Here is a 14,828-nt window from a genome sequence, read left to right on the forward strand (position 1 = left end):
CTCCTCCAGAGCACAGATTTGTGGATGTCCTGTTGCTGGTCCAGGCTGCAAAAGTGCTTTTGAAGAATGCTGCTGGAAAGGCAGATTTTTCTTCAAAAGCCCAACTCCAGGAAAGCAAATGATGAAGTGCAACTGTGAAGGAGTGAGGGAGTAAGAGGTGTGTGTGAGGAACGCTGAGGCAACATACCTAAAGCCCAAATATTCTTTGTAACTTTGACTATAATTCATGTGATCAGCCCTTCACTGGGTCAGGCAGCTGGGCCAACAGACCTGTGTCCAGACCAGTCCCACATCCCCCCTCAGGGCTGTATCCACAGCTCTGGGTGGTAGGGAGCATGATTCCCATGGGGGTAGCAGTGCCGGGAGAAAGAACCCAGTGGAGTTCCTCAACCTAAAAGGAACAATGTCCATCTGTCTGTCTGTTGAGCAGCACATTCTGTCCTGGCTGTCACACACAGCCCTGTGTACATTGCTGCCTGGTCTATATTTAGCCCCTGATGTAACTAAAGTCAATAGTAGTCCATTAGGGACGTCGCTTCTAACTCCCAAATAGGCTTTCCTATGCCAGATCCACGTACGCACGTCAAAAATCTGGACATGCACAGCTACAAAACCTTCCCGTGTTTATATACACAGCAGCACAGTTTTGAACAGAAAATATATGACTGTTAGCATAGCTTAATGATTTGCTGTATTACACCAGTGGCACTTTTCTTCTTGAAAGAGACATTGATTCTTCTTGTCCAGGGGTGAGTTTAAAGGGCTTAAGCTTTGCTGCAAGTCAATATTGGCCTTTCCCTTTTTAGGGTATGTTTCTGCATTGGAGCATTCCTTATCTCTGATGATGATGACAGGTTATGAGGAGGGTTTTTTTTGTTTTTTTTGTTTTGGTGTTTTGTTTTGTTTGTTTTTTTTTTGTAGTGTTTTCTGGGAAGGAAGATGTGGATAAAAAAAAAAAAAAAAAAAAGAATTGCACTGCAAATTCCACGCTTGAGCCTGCATTAAGTTTACATCTGGTGTTTTGTATTACTTAAATAAGGGCTTATGTCACACACCATATGAATATTCCTACATGATTGCTTTTCCAAAGAGAAATTCCATGTTAAACATGGGTTTCCTTTCAGTTTTGTTATGAAATGCTGCAAGGCACTGCAATGCAAAGCACTAAACTATCATAGTTCCCAATCACAGCCCAGGGAAGTGCAGGAAATAAAGTGATTACCAAGATATAGAAAAGTTAAATATATAGACCTGAAATCCTGAATGGGGAGAGAGAAGAAATATATAACTACCTTCTGCAAAAGATCCATGCATCCTTCTACATGACAATGTGCATACTGAAAATTACTAAAATGCATTAAAAGTAATAAATAACTAGTCTTCTAAAAGAAACACTCATCAAGAAATATTCAAGATATACAACAGGTTTATACCTCAAATTCTATTACTTGTATTCAGTCCTTTGACCTCTACCATGTGTGCACAGAAGGGCACAGAGAACCTCTTTCTGAGTAAAAATAAATAATTTTTCCACTAGCAAGGTACATTTGGAAACAAAATGATGACTCAGATGTCACAAAATGTGACTCTGCAGACATGCTGCCATTTAGATCAGTGCTTAAAGCCAAGTCCCTCGTTTATTAAGCAAAGTGTAGCCAATAGCTAACTGATGGTTTTTAAAAAATGAAAGGATGCCTCTTCATTTCCAAGTACAAATATTTAAACCAAACAGTATACAGGGTGAAAAATAACCAGGATTTGGTGCAGTCAGGGAGATCAGAGGGTTAATGGCAAAGTTTTCTTAACCATGCAGCCTGGACCACAAGCAAATATCTCTCATTACAGGAGGACACACAGTGAAGTTACAGCCAGACACTCACATGCACCCCCTGCATCCATGCTTGACACCACAGTGCAGTGACACCAGAGGCCACACTCGGTTTTGAACATCACGGAGGAACCACAGAAATAGTTCCACCTCTGCAGATCCAGACCTCAGCTGGGGCAGTGGCTGGAGAAGTAGTAAGACTGGAAGTGAGACTAAAACTGACCACCATCTGAACACCACAGATGACAGCAAAAGCCTCCAAATTAATTTCTTAAAGGTTATTTACAAAGACACAGAAGTGCTCAAAAGCGTTGCTGTTTGGGACTAAGGCAATAAGGGGCACCAAAGAGGCCCCAGTTGTGTCTGGAACAAACAAGACTAAAGTGATAAAAACATTTAAAGAAAATTGCTTGAGCAATACTGACTCTCCAGTGAAGCTTGGGTTCCACTTGAGGTCTCTTGTTTTCTTTTCAAACCTCTAGGCATGGAGATTTCTTTCTAATGAGTTGCTTTTCTTTATTCTCCCATGGTCTTGAGAGGCACTGACACAATGATGGAGCAAAACCACCTATGCAGATGGACCTGGCTGTGCCTCTCCAGACTTGGGAACAACTATGTCTCATCCTCCCAGGAAACAACACAGGATTCATCACATTCTGCTTTTCTCAGGGGCCATGCTACTAATCACACAGTCCACAGACATGTTTCCTGGGATTGTAGAATAACCCAAATTACCCACCTAAGGGTTAGAGGATGGGGTGATGCTAGAAATCCTTGGCATGATACAGCAAGGCATAGATTATCTCAGCCAGATCAGTTAAAAAAAAAAATCCATTTGTACTGCTCAAAATTATTTCATTATTACCATGGAGAAAACCCCTCGTGATGAGGATGCCCTTTAGTGGATGAGATCAGCCTTAAAATATGGGAAGCCTGTTATTTTTCTGTCAGTCTGCTCACTTTTTTTTTCTAGGAAGAGCGTTTGAAAAAGTGTAAATTCTGGGAAACATATCCCACTGTGTGATGGCACTGTCCAAAGCTGCAGTGAGAAAGAAGAGTATGTTTTCTAATTCTTTTAGAAATGGAAAATTTCCAGGTTTAAAAACTCAGGGTAAAAACTGCTGCTTATGGTGACACTTGCAGTAGAAGAACAATAGACTGAAACAGAAGAGACACTCTATTTTCTTTGTTCAGGTGAGAGTGTCATTAAAAATCAATAGGCCTAATTTATCCCTGATAACATTCTGTTGAAGCCTGTATGTTTACCCTAGGGATTAATTTAGCCTAATGGGTCTTCACTTACAAACAACACAGGCAAGGTTGGATTCTTGGAAGTTACAGAGTAGCAGATGCTACTACAGGACTTGATCCTATCACTTGCAAAGACAGACTGGGTTGAAGTATCTGATAGGCTCAAAGCCCCTGAGTGATGTCCAAATAGAGTCTGTGGTGAATATATGTTTTACGGCCAAACATATGTTGCTGTGAATCAACTTTTTTTATTGATGGTGCTAACCATAAAACGAATGAACAGAGATCAATTTACATATTTCAAGGAAAAAAAAAAAAAAAGAGAGACTCATGATCTTCTACTGCTTGTTGGACAGTGGCAGAAGTGAGTCATCCTGACCTACCATGATTCTTGCAAGGAGACAGTTCTAGAAAGTTAGCAAGTTAACATTTGTCTTGCACAACTCTGCTCTAGGAAATAAAATAAAATTTTAAAAAATATATATTAAAAAAAAAAAAAAAAAAAAAAAAAAAAAAAAAAAAGAGAGAGAGATCTGAACACTAAAGAGCTTGGTTTCACTGAGAATATGTGACAGTGAATTAGTGGCCCTCAGGTGTCGGTATACAGGCCAGTGAATTAAATTAAGCTCTTTGATTCTGTTCTAATGTAGCAGAACTAATGCAGTCACGGCTCAGCACTGCAGCTTCTTAAATGTGGGCACTGCTGCTGCCACAGGGAAGGGAACCTGTTTTCTGTCCCCTGGGGAGGCCGGCTGGAGTCAGCAAGCAACACTGGGAGCTGTGACATAACGTCTGAAGACTCAGGCAGCAGGAGGAGCAGGGAGCAGAGGCAGCTCCAGTTCCAGTCTTAACACCATTAGAGTGGAAATCAAGCAGAGCAGCTTTTAAGCTCTGTCTGAGGAAGCACCACGCTTGGAGACTGAAAAAAATCCCCAACATCAACAACAACAAAATTCCAAAAGGGCAGCAGTAACCCTTTCGCTTTCACTTCCTTGGGTAGCAAAAGGCAATTCTTGGAGGACCAGAAAAAAACTTTTTCAAGGAGCTTAGGCTGCCGTGATGACAACCAAAGAGTGTTTGACTTGAGAAAATTGAGGTAAGCCCTGAAGAGCTGGTTGTGGCAGCACCATGGAAACATCCACCTCAGGAAAAAAATAAAGAGTGAGAGAAATAAAAAATAAAAATAAATAATAAAAAAAAAAGACTGACTGTGAAGACTTGGTGTTCCCATACATTTTGTGCTTCCCTGACCATATCATTTGCTTCCCTGCTCTTGCCCCTCCCATCACCCTGACTGCACAGTAGCAAGCAGGGTAAATATTAACCATGATAGGAAATGATTAATGAATTATCAATTGAAATCAAGTTGCATAATGCAAACAGTTGGAGGGTAAGGAAAAGTACTGGCTGCTGTGCCTTCCTTACTATATCAGAGAAAAGGTGACTGCAGAAAGTTAGAAGGCTGCTGTGCCTACTCTAGATCCTGAAATGTATCTTATACCCTGGCTATGCCTGGTAACTCTTTGGGAAGTGAAGCATTAAAATCCTGCAAAAACCTATCCTCTATTTGCATGCAGAGAGTTATTAAGATGTTGCATACAAAATCCCATCTTTGTCCATGCAAATGACAGGGCAGAAGTGCTGTCAGCAACTGCTCGTGTAACAGTCAAGCCCCACAATATTAAGAAATGTTCTAACAAATTCCTCCCAGGCTAAGATGAAGCAACTTGGTGATAAGGTCAGTATTTTCAAATGGGTTGCCTAGAATGTCCAGCAAAGTTAAGAGTAATTAAGAAAACCACAAATTTGGATTATTCCATTGGGGTCTAACTACATGACTTGAAACTTTCATGTTTGAAAACATTGGTCTTAACCATTTGCTTGTGGTTAAAGAGTGGATAAGAAGCAGACCTGTGATGGTTTTCTGACCTAACCACTAAGAACAAGGCATGAAAAAGGATGAAAAAGCAGCGTGGGCACACGAACTTGCCTATTTGTCTCCTTGAGAGGGGACTGCTTGCTGTGAAAGGGCTGGGATTGATGCTAAAGGCAATCAGAGGAGCATGGAAACTGTGGTGGAGGTGTTCCCAGACATCTCTGGAAAAGGGATCTGAGCTACTCGGCCCTTCTTGCTCCCTCTGGAAACACAAGCACAACCAGCTCAGCTGCTGACTTCTTTTACATTCGGACACAGATGACATTGAGTGGCGTATCTTTAACAGCTCTTGCTTTTCTAGTTAAGCATTAATGTTTAACGAGATCAGCCTGCAGTTGCTTGTTAGTGTGCAGCTCTCCAGCTAATTAATACATCACTGGCACAGCCAGCCTGTGAAAGGAGACTGAGCAAGTGCATTCCTGAGGCATTTCTCAGCCTTCAAAAAAAAAAAAAAGGGGGGTGGGGGGGGAAAGAAGAAGAAAAATAAAGAAAAGGAAATATGGGCAAAGGGTTCTTCAGAGAGGGAGAAAAAAAAAAGTCAAGTCCTCTGAATGTTTCTGCAGATATGCTCAGCTGACTACTTTCTATGAATAGGTTGTCTCTCACCATGCCAGCATCCTCCCGATAAAAGATGAGTATGTAGCTCGCAAGGAGTGATGCTGGAGAGGCAGCTCGAGTGTCACAAAAACACATCGACCCTGACAGCCGCACACATTTTCCAAGCAAGAAGAAACAAACAAACCATCTTCTCCTCCCTGCCTCTGCTGATTCCTCTTGCTAGCTCACCTCCTGCAGCAGGGGTCATGGGGAGATCAGGAAAGTCTTGTCAGCACCTGCCTTGCGGCTGCTCCAAAGCATTTGGTGGAGATGGCACCTCCTCAACAGGCAGGCATTTTTCTTTAGAATAACATGCAGTACTGGTAATTCTCATAAATGTAACGGGACTGCTGTGAATTTTCAATTTATTGCACCAACTGTTCCACTGACTGCATCAGCTGCAGGAAAAATGGAAAACCCTTTTGCAGTTCCCTCAATTAAAATTTCAGCCCAATTTTTAAACCAGGGAAGTACTTTTGGAGCTACCAGATGAAAAAGAAATTAGAAACCTTGGGTGGGTCCTACTGTAAATAGTGTCTTAGGCACTAATGCTTTTTTTTCATAACTCTTTGAAAATGTAAAACAAAATATATAATTACCTTTTTTTATAGGAAAAGACAGCCACATGGTGTAAAACTCCCATTTGTATCTAACAGGAAAGAGCAGTTGGGTTCATCAGAACCACTAAGCATAAAAATTTGTGGTTTAGTTTTTAGGCATTTTGTCTTTGGGGGGTTGTAAGTAGGCAGAGAGATGGGTCAATATACCTATCACATATTTAGAAAAAGGACACAGATTTCCAAAGGAAATGTGTTGCAGTTGTTTACATGGAAGGGAAAGTTATTAGGTGGAGAATCATACCCACTTTAGACTTAAGGTTTATACCTATATGTGAGCCACTATCAGCAGCAATTGGAGTTGTTAATACTTCTAAAATAAACATACTTAAAGATTGTGGACCAGGTGCCTTAAAAACCACCAAACTAGCTTTAAAACCTCAGAAAGTAGATCCTATTTGTGTGCCTTCTGAGTTTCAGGGACTTTATAATTTAAGCCCCATCTCTCATGGATGCCACTGCAGATGTTTAAAAAGAAAAAAAAAAAAAAGAGGGAAAACAAACCAAAACCAAACCATGCACACCTCTGATAGCAACACTCTTCAAATTGAAATCACGAGTGTTACCTATGCAGGTCCCAAACCAAAACTCATCCCCCTCCTCCCACTCCTGGATCCAGCTGAGTGTTAAGTGGATAATGGAGGCAGGAGGTAAAGATTCAAATGTTGATGCTGGAGCAAACTGAAATGCATGGTCAAAGTTAGGAACTCTGGCATGGCAAGGATGAATACTTTTCATTGCTACATACTGAATCTGCAGAGACTGAATGAAACTGTGCTCCACCACCTTTTACATTACTGGGTAAATGACAGCTGACACAGAAGTACACTTTGCTACTATTGCTGGGGATGGAGTGAAGGAGGGAAGTGAGACTGAAGGTAAATGTATTGTCCAATAGGCAACAGCTGAGAAGCAGGCTTTAGGGGCAAGAGGGACTCTCCAGTACAAGACACAACCTTTACTTAAGCTATGCTGTGAGCATCCTTTCCTCAGCAGCAAATACAACACTGGGGAGAGTAAATTCTAACACACATTACACAACTCAGGAGTAACAATTTTATTTACCAGAAAGGTATAAATTTATTTAATTTTAGTCATCAGTCTCCTAAGTGCAATCATGCATGTGTGTAACTATGTCCACGCATAGATGTAAACTTTATTTTCCCTAGCTATGCAGCCTGAATGACTGGAATAACAAGAAGCTATTATCATGATCACTGGTGGATTTCTCTTGGCACCACTCTCTGGGAATAAAAGTTGTGCTACCCTTGTTATCCAATGGGAGAAGTCATTTAGAGACAAGATCCAGGGTGACCCAGCAAGGCTCGAGATGAACATGAGTTTAAAGAACAGGGGAAGATTCAACTCAAAACACTGTGAGTTGACACAGCCCAAACAACCAAACTGGGGACTTATCATGGGAAGTAACAGGCAACCTCAACTATAAATGGGGTCATCAGCTCCATCTACACCTTTCTTTGAAATGTATCTGCAAGGGAATAAAAACAGGATGGTGAATTATTCAAGACTAAATACTCCTACATACACAGCAGTACCCTTTGTACTCTCTTTCTGACTCCAGGAAAAGCCAGGAAGCTGAGTAGCAGCTCCATTTCCGTTCCCTTTTCACCTCTCTTCAAGACAAGAAACTTAACCTTAATATTTATATTACTCTTGCATCTGCAAGTAGGCCTCAGGGGAAGCATTTGACCAGGTGATAAAATATCTTGCTACACCTCAAGAGGCAGAGCTGGGTGTATGGGCCAGCTCCCAGCCTGGTGACACTAAACCCCTCCTGGGGTGACACAGAGCAGCCACAGGCCCATCTTTGTATCTCTGTACTGCTGGTAGCATCTTCCAGAGGCAGCAGTCACCCATCTGGCTTCCCAGGTGAGGGAGGTCAAGCACCGTGTAGCGAGTGCATCCCCTGATCACGTCCCGTTCTGCTGGGTCAGAAGCAATTAGCTCCATTTGTTAGAGTCACCTTATGCCTTTTTTAGAGCCATCATCCTTCCCATAAAGGCACCATCCTGGAGATGCTGGGCATGCTCTGCTCCATCGGGGTCTTAATCAAGGTCATCTGGCTCTACAGAGACTTGGTACAATAAAGACCAAATCCACATTGAGCAGTAGCTTTACGGGTTTTTTTTTGTTGTTGTTGTTTTTTTGGTTTTGTTTTTTTTTTTTAACTCAAACATTTTAATTTCACCTCTGATTTTTCCCTTTGTAGGAATGCCTGCTGTCCTGATGGGGCCCACTGTGTGAAAGCATTTAAGCCCTTTGCAGCTAGGAAGCAGAGAGATGTTTATTTTCTTCCTCTTTTGTCAGGTCTAATGAAAGCTTTTAAAGAAAAAAGTCTGGAGATTCACACCTCGCATCAGAGTATATCTGAACTCACTAAGAGACCTTCCATTTCCTGTCACCCAGTAAACACAAATCCCACAAACAACCACACCTCCCCTTGGAAATTATAGGGGAAATAAAAATAGAACCAGAAAGAGATAAAACCACCATTAAAGACCCTTGGCTGAGAGGTTTAATAACAAACACACATACACACATGCACTCACACACCTACCTTGCTCACAAGTCAGCCCCTCTGCTGGAATGTGTAATACAAGCACAGCAGCTGCCTATACCACTGATCTAAGGAAAAGGTCAAACAATGGTATTTATCCAGCATTTGCTTTGAAATACTCCATAAGGAGAATGTGGCAGGGTTGGAGGTTTTTTTTTTTTTTTTTGGTTTGGTTTGGTTTTTTCTCTTCTGCTGTCCTTCCCCTACTTCTCTATGACCCCTTCACATTCATGCTAGCAAGACAAGCAAACAGGCTTGCCTCTGATATTTAATATCACTTACATAGTCTTTCAAACTGGGTTGGGGTGGTTTTGTTTTGTTTTGGTTTTCTTTTTTTTTTTTTTTAATCAATTGAAGAGAAAGGAAGGTATGATTTGTTTTAGATAGCAGTTCTTAAATGTTGAGTAGTGAAATGTAGTTGCAGCACCTTCTTAGGAAGGATAGGATGCTCTTGAATGAGGAAGAGATGAACCTTTGATGTTTTGAGGTCAAAGCAACCTAATAATGGAATCATAAAATCACAGAATGTTTTGGGCTGTGAGGGACCTTGAAGAATGTCCAGTTCCAACTCTCCTGCCATGGGCAGGGACACCTCCCACTAGACAATGATTGCTCCAAGCCCCATCCAACATGGTTTTCAACACTGCCAGATTTTGGGAAGCCACAGCTTCTCTGGGCAACCTGGGCCAGGGGCTCATCATCCTCACAAGAAAGAATATCTTCCTAATGTCTAGCCTAAATCTACCCTCTTCCAGTTACCCTTTCACGTAACACTCCAGGCTCTTGTCCCAAGTCCCTCCCCAGCTTTCCTGGAGCCCCTTCAGGCACTGGAAGGTGCTCTAAGGTCTCCCTGCAGCCTTCTCTTCTCCAGGCTGAACAACCCCAACTCTCTCAGCCTGGCTCCAGAGCTGCTCCAGCCCTCCCAGCATCTCCAGGGCCTCCTCTGGACTCACCCCAACAGCTCCATCTCCTTCTGGTGTTGGGGACCCCAGAACTGGACCAAGCACCCCAGGGGGGTCTCCCTGGGGTGGAGCAGAGAGGCCCTGCTGGGAACACAATTTGGGTTGCAGCCCAGAACCAGGGTGGTTTCTGGGCTGCCAGCACACGTTGGTGGCTCATGCTGAGCTTCTCATCACCCAGCACTCCCTAGTCCTTTTTTCTCAGGGCTGCTCTCAAGGTTCCCTCTACCCAACCACTTGTGCTTGGATTGCCCTGACCCAAATGCATGGCCTTGCCCTTGGCCCAACTTGAATTTGAGTAACAGGGAAAATAATTGGAAATATTAGAAATAAATTTAAGGAAAAGATCTCAGTTAGTGTAATTGAGAGTGAGGGTAAGCCTCACTTTTTGAGACAGTGTTCAAGAAAAAGCAGGAGGACAGTCTGAAACACACAAACCTCAAGCAGTACTGCCAGAATGTGGCTTTCCCCTTGCTTAATTTCTTTACAAAAGTGAAGGGAAAATAGTAATCTTTATAATTCCTGTATTGATAGCAAAATGTTTAACATCTCAACCTTGAGAAGAAAAGAGTAAATTCACAGGAATTACTCTGTGAATTTGCCTCAAAAGGATTCCTTCTCCTCCCCTATTATTATTATTTTTTGGTTGTAGATTACTTTTCTAATAGGATTAACGTTACCCTCTTGGCTTCCCTGTAAGTGGGTGAGTCCACCTTGCCATAAGCTGCTTCAGCTGGAACAGAGAAAAGAGATTTCGCAAATCCTTGAAGTTTTGTTGTTTTTTTTTTTAAAGTCTCCTGATGGGCTATTCTTTCCATAAATAGAGACATTCATATTGGTATCCCTCATGATGGAAACATTCTCAATAAAGGCTGTCCCAGATCCAACTGCTTAAACTTCAAGGAAAAGGGCTTGGAAGACCTAATGGGCTACAAAGCTCTTGCCTTGCTATACAAAAAAAACCACCTCACTTGAGGCTCAACACTGCCAAAAGCTGCTCAGGCAGGCTGCCTGGACACCCCCACACACACACTATTCCTTCATCATTTCTGCATGACAAACCTACTCCCCTTCTTTTCAGTTCTGCCCTATTGTTGGGGGTGATGCCTTTTTGTGTGACCCAGCTCTACCAGAAAAAAAGGCTTCATTTCAGTGCCAAGAGAAATGTAGAAGAGTCCTTCAAGATGAAAGGTAAGATAAGAAAAAGCAACTTATTCCATCAATCTAAAGAGCCATGGAAGGAGGCCATTTGCATGCCATTTGGGTTCACTAGAAGAGATGCCCCTATTCTTCTCCCATCTCTGCCTCCCAGTACATGAGTGAACATGGGTCTGAAGAGGAGAGTCTACATTACACTCCAAATGCATTACTGCTCCCCGTGCACTGCTGTACGCCTTTAGAATAAACCTGACAGGGCTTTGAAGTCTGTAAACCGATTCCTAGGTAACTGCTTAGAGTTTCTCCCCTCCCTGTGCCCCAAACAGCTTTTCATTTGATGTTCTGGCGCTGAGCTAATCTGAGAAACGATCAGAAACTCAACGCTATTGACAGTAGTGACAGGAGTGTCTCAGTGTGACAGCTGATTGAGCCCATCTCGCATTTCACTGACAAACTCAATTGCTCCAGTAAATCGAGTGAAAGTCAATACAGGCAGCTCCTCCTAAGGCCCCGGGTGCATCCCCCCTCCTCAAGCTCTCCCTTCAATCCCCTCACCACTGCCACCTTCTGTAGAACCCAGATGAGAGGCTCATCCCTCTGTGCGATGGAAAAATAGACCCAGAGCTCATGTGGGCTTCAAGGGCAGCAATGCAGCACTGACCCTGCTGACATGACCCTGGTTTATCTTAATTCTCCCAATCCACCTTTTTTTTTTCTCTTTCTTTTTTTTTTTTTTTTTTTTTTTTTTTTTTTTTTTTTTTTTCTCTCTTTCTCTTTTTTTAAATAGAGACATCTAGAAAATCAAGTTTCATCCTAAATCCTCAGCCCAGGCTTCTGGTGTAACAGCTGAGCAGCACTGGAGGTGCAGGAGTGAGGTGTCAGCATGCTGAGTTTAACAAAAGGAAACACGGGTCTGTCTCTGCTGGCTTTCCCTGGTGTAGATCAGCAATAAAAGTCAGCTGTGAGGAAAAAATCATCTCATAAAGGTAAAAGAGGTGGGAGAAGAGGCCCAAGCCCATTACAGATGGCAACCTTGTGTTGGCAGTGAGTAACCAGGCAATTAAGTCGGTGACTTAACAGGCTTTTTCCATGCTTTAATTGTCAAGCAGGGGTGTCTGTGGCTCAGAGCAAGCAAACCACAAGGCATCCTCAGCACCAGGCAAAGGGAACCTGAATTTGCCCAGAAAACAGTGCAGGGAGGAAGACTACATGGTGAGGAGCATATGCAGACTACTGTTTGCAAATGGAAATCAAATAGGTTGGCATTACCAATAATGAAGTGTGAGGTTGGCGTGGTTTCTGTATCTCAGATTTCAGCATGGTTTATTTTTTATAGAGACAGCTTCCTCGTGCAAAGTGTTGGCATACGGGCTGCTGTCAGGGAGGTGGGGAATGGGGAGGACAGGGCTTCAGGAGGGCACAGGAGCCCTTCCCACCTGCTGGGACGGGGTGGTGAGCAGCGGAGATGGAGCTCCAGGAGAGTAACGTGAAATTTCATAGAGACAAATGGCTGAGCTATTAATCTTGTTGACGAGAGGAGTCAGGGAAGATGCAGGAGGAGAGGGCGAGGAAAGTAAAATGGTGCTGAGCAGTTATCAAGTCCTGAGAGGGCAAGGGTTAAAGACAGCAAGCTGAAAGATAGAGCTTTGCAAACAAAATAACAGGCTCTCTGCCATGTGGAGTCACAGGAATGAGTAACTACAGACACCTCTATCTAAATATATTCCCCTGTCCCTAAATTCGCAGAGCACCAGCTTCACCTCCACTCACCCTACCCAACAAACAGCTGAGCACACAATAGCTACGCTGTCCCACCCACCTTTAAAGAAATCAACTTAAGCATTACAACACCTCCACCCCAGCGTTTCGGTCTGATGCCAGGATCAACACGCTGACGGGCTGCCCGCTCTGCTCCCAACACTGCTCCCTGGCAGCTCAACACCTCAGAGCCAAAGCATCCTACAAGCTTTCCCTCCCTCCCTCCGGGCTCTGCAGGGATGGACACGTGCGCGCCCAAGCAAATGACCTCATCTGGATCGAACTGAGCCTTCCAAGTCAAAATAAATACAGCCATATTGGAACTGGCAGTGATTTTCAAAGGTTTAAGTTGGTTCCTTCTCAGTCTTTGCTCAGAGCTTTTTATAACATTTTGTCGGCTGACAAAATAGGAGCATTTTATATTCCCAGCGCCGATACGTATTTTATGAACTTTCAGGAAAGCTGCCTCCTATGCAGTGAATATTTTGGTTGCAAAGTTAACTTGTTAAAACACACATTAATAGAATGTGTATGAGAAATAAAAAAAAAAAAAAAAAAAAAAAAAGCAGGTGAGAAATGCTCCAAGAAGAAAAATAACAGCAATGTTTGGAATGGCTCTGCAGCAAACCTGTTCTGTTTAATGGGACCACCCAAGTGAGCAAGGCCTTAAGCTCTTACTCACGTGTGCTATATTCACTGCAGTGTAATTCAAAGTCCAGAGGGGAGTTAGAAAAAGTAATAGTAGGGTTTAATAAGGGCTTAGCAGATGAGAGAAAGTACTAAGTTCCCATCAAAATTCATTCCCAAACTTGCCAGAAGACTATCATGTGATCTCAGGTCCAGTTCAGTATAAACACAGGAGCAGAGAAACAGTGCTGCTGGAACAAGCTTATATTGCCTGGACTCGCCAGAAGCCAGTAATTGTTCATCAGCTTCTCCTGAATATACTCCAGTGGGATTTTTCTGGAGGTGATTAACACCACCTCCTCTTAACATGCTCCTGATTTCCAAACCAAAAAAAAAAACCACAAAAACCCACCCAAAACCAAAAAACAAATAAACACAAAACAAAAAAAAAGTTAAAAAAACCCAAACAAACAAAAAACAAACCCAGAAGTCTGTTTTGAAGGATTCTTAATAGAATTGCATTTAAACTTGTAACAGTTTCTCCAAAAAACGGTCTTTACAGGAAGCCTTCCTTATTTAATTAGCTAATTCAACACAAATCTTTTATGTGTCATTAATAGATCAGCTGGATTGACTGAGCCAGGACTGAGGTTCATTTCTAGGTCATAATCAAAAATAAAAGCTAAATTTAGGATTCTCTAAGTGCCAAGAAAAGACAAACCAAGAAATAATAAAGGAAATCTAAGTCTAGAAATCTGCCTAAAATAGGAGAAGTAGATGGAGATACAACAGATCACCCAATGAAGGCAAAGCTGTGTTCTTAGATTACCACATCTATGGCTTTCTCCAGTCTAGTGGAAACACTCCCACCAGCAAAAAACAATCGTTAGCTTTAGCCATGGCATCTCCAACAGCAGAGCAATAGTCATGTGCAGGATTGGCTATATCAGTACCCTTTCTCCCTGGGATTACACTGTTTGTAACCCAGCCTCGAGGAAATCAGATGATTGATGTATGACAGCAGAGGAGGGAGGAGGGGGACAAATGGGAAGGGAAGGAAGATAGTAAAATCTGGTGCCCGACATGAAACACTTAAACACAAAACTTCTTTGGGAATATCCTGTCCTGCAGTGTTGTTAATTTTTTTTGCCTCAAAATTAAAAACAAGGGCTTGTCCTAGTGTCACTGCAGGCCACAGAGGATAAATCCAAATGACAGGGCTTAAGCTATGAATATGGGGAACTACAGATGAGAAGTAAAACAGATTATAATGACTCCCCCATTTGCTCTTTGGAATATAAGCTTCCATACTGATTTTGAAATGTCCTGTCTTCATCCTAGCAGCTTCTTGAAAATGAAACCTGGGAGTTTCTTCACCTTGCAGCCTGTTCAACATGATTTGATAATCACAAAAAGACAATTGAAGAACATTTGCAGGATTTTATTCACTGGGAATTGTTCCCTGTTTTTCTAAGTACAAGCACAGAACTCTAGGGAGGCTGTTGGGAGATATTTTAGT

At 42.4% G+C, this 14,828-nt stretch overlaps 1 protein-coding gene and 1 long non-coding RNA gene across 5 annotated transcripts in view; one reads left to right on the plus strand and one right to left on the minus strand.

Annotated features, from left to right (window-relative positions):
• Positions 1 to 14,828, minus strand: part of SETBP1 (SET binding protein 1) — a 262,561-nt gene that overhangs the window by 186,564 nt on the left and 61,169 nt on the right. The window lies entirely within an intron of this gene.
• On the plus strand, positions 1,851 to 3,866 carry LOC139789714 (uncharacterized). Its single transcript, XR_011723236.1, has 3 exons — positions 1,851 to 2,211; positions 2,802 to 3,022; positions 3,730 to 3,866. It is a non-coding gene; the product is annotated as an uncharacterized lncRNA (long non-coding RNA).

The sequence above is a fragment of the Heliangelus exortis genome, chromosome Z (assembly GCF_036169615.1).
Source record: "Heliangelus exortis chromosome Z, bHelExo1.hap1, whole genome shotgun sequence".
NCBI classification, from domain to species: Eukaryota; Metazoa; Chordata; class Aves; order Apodiformes; family Trochilidae; genus Heliangelus; species Heliangelus exortis.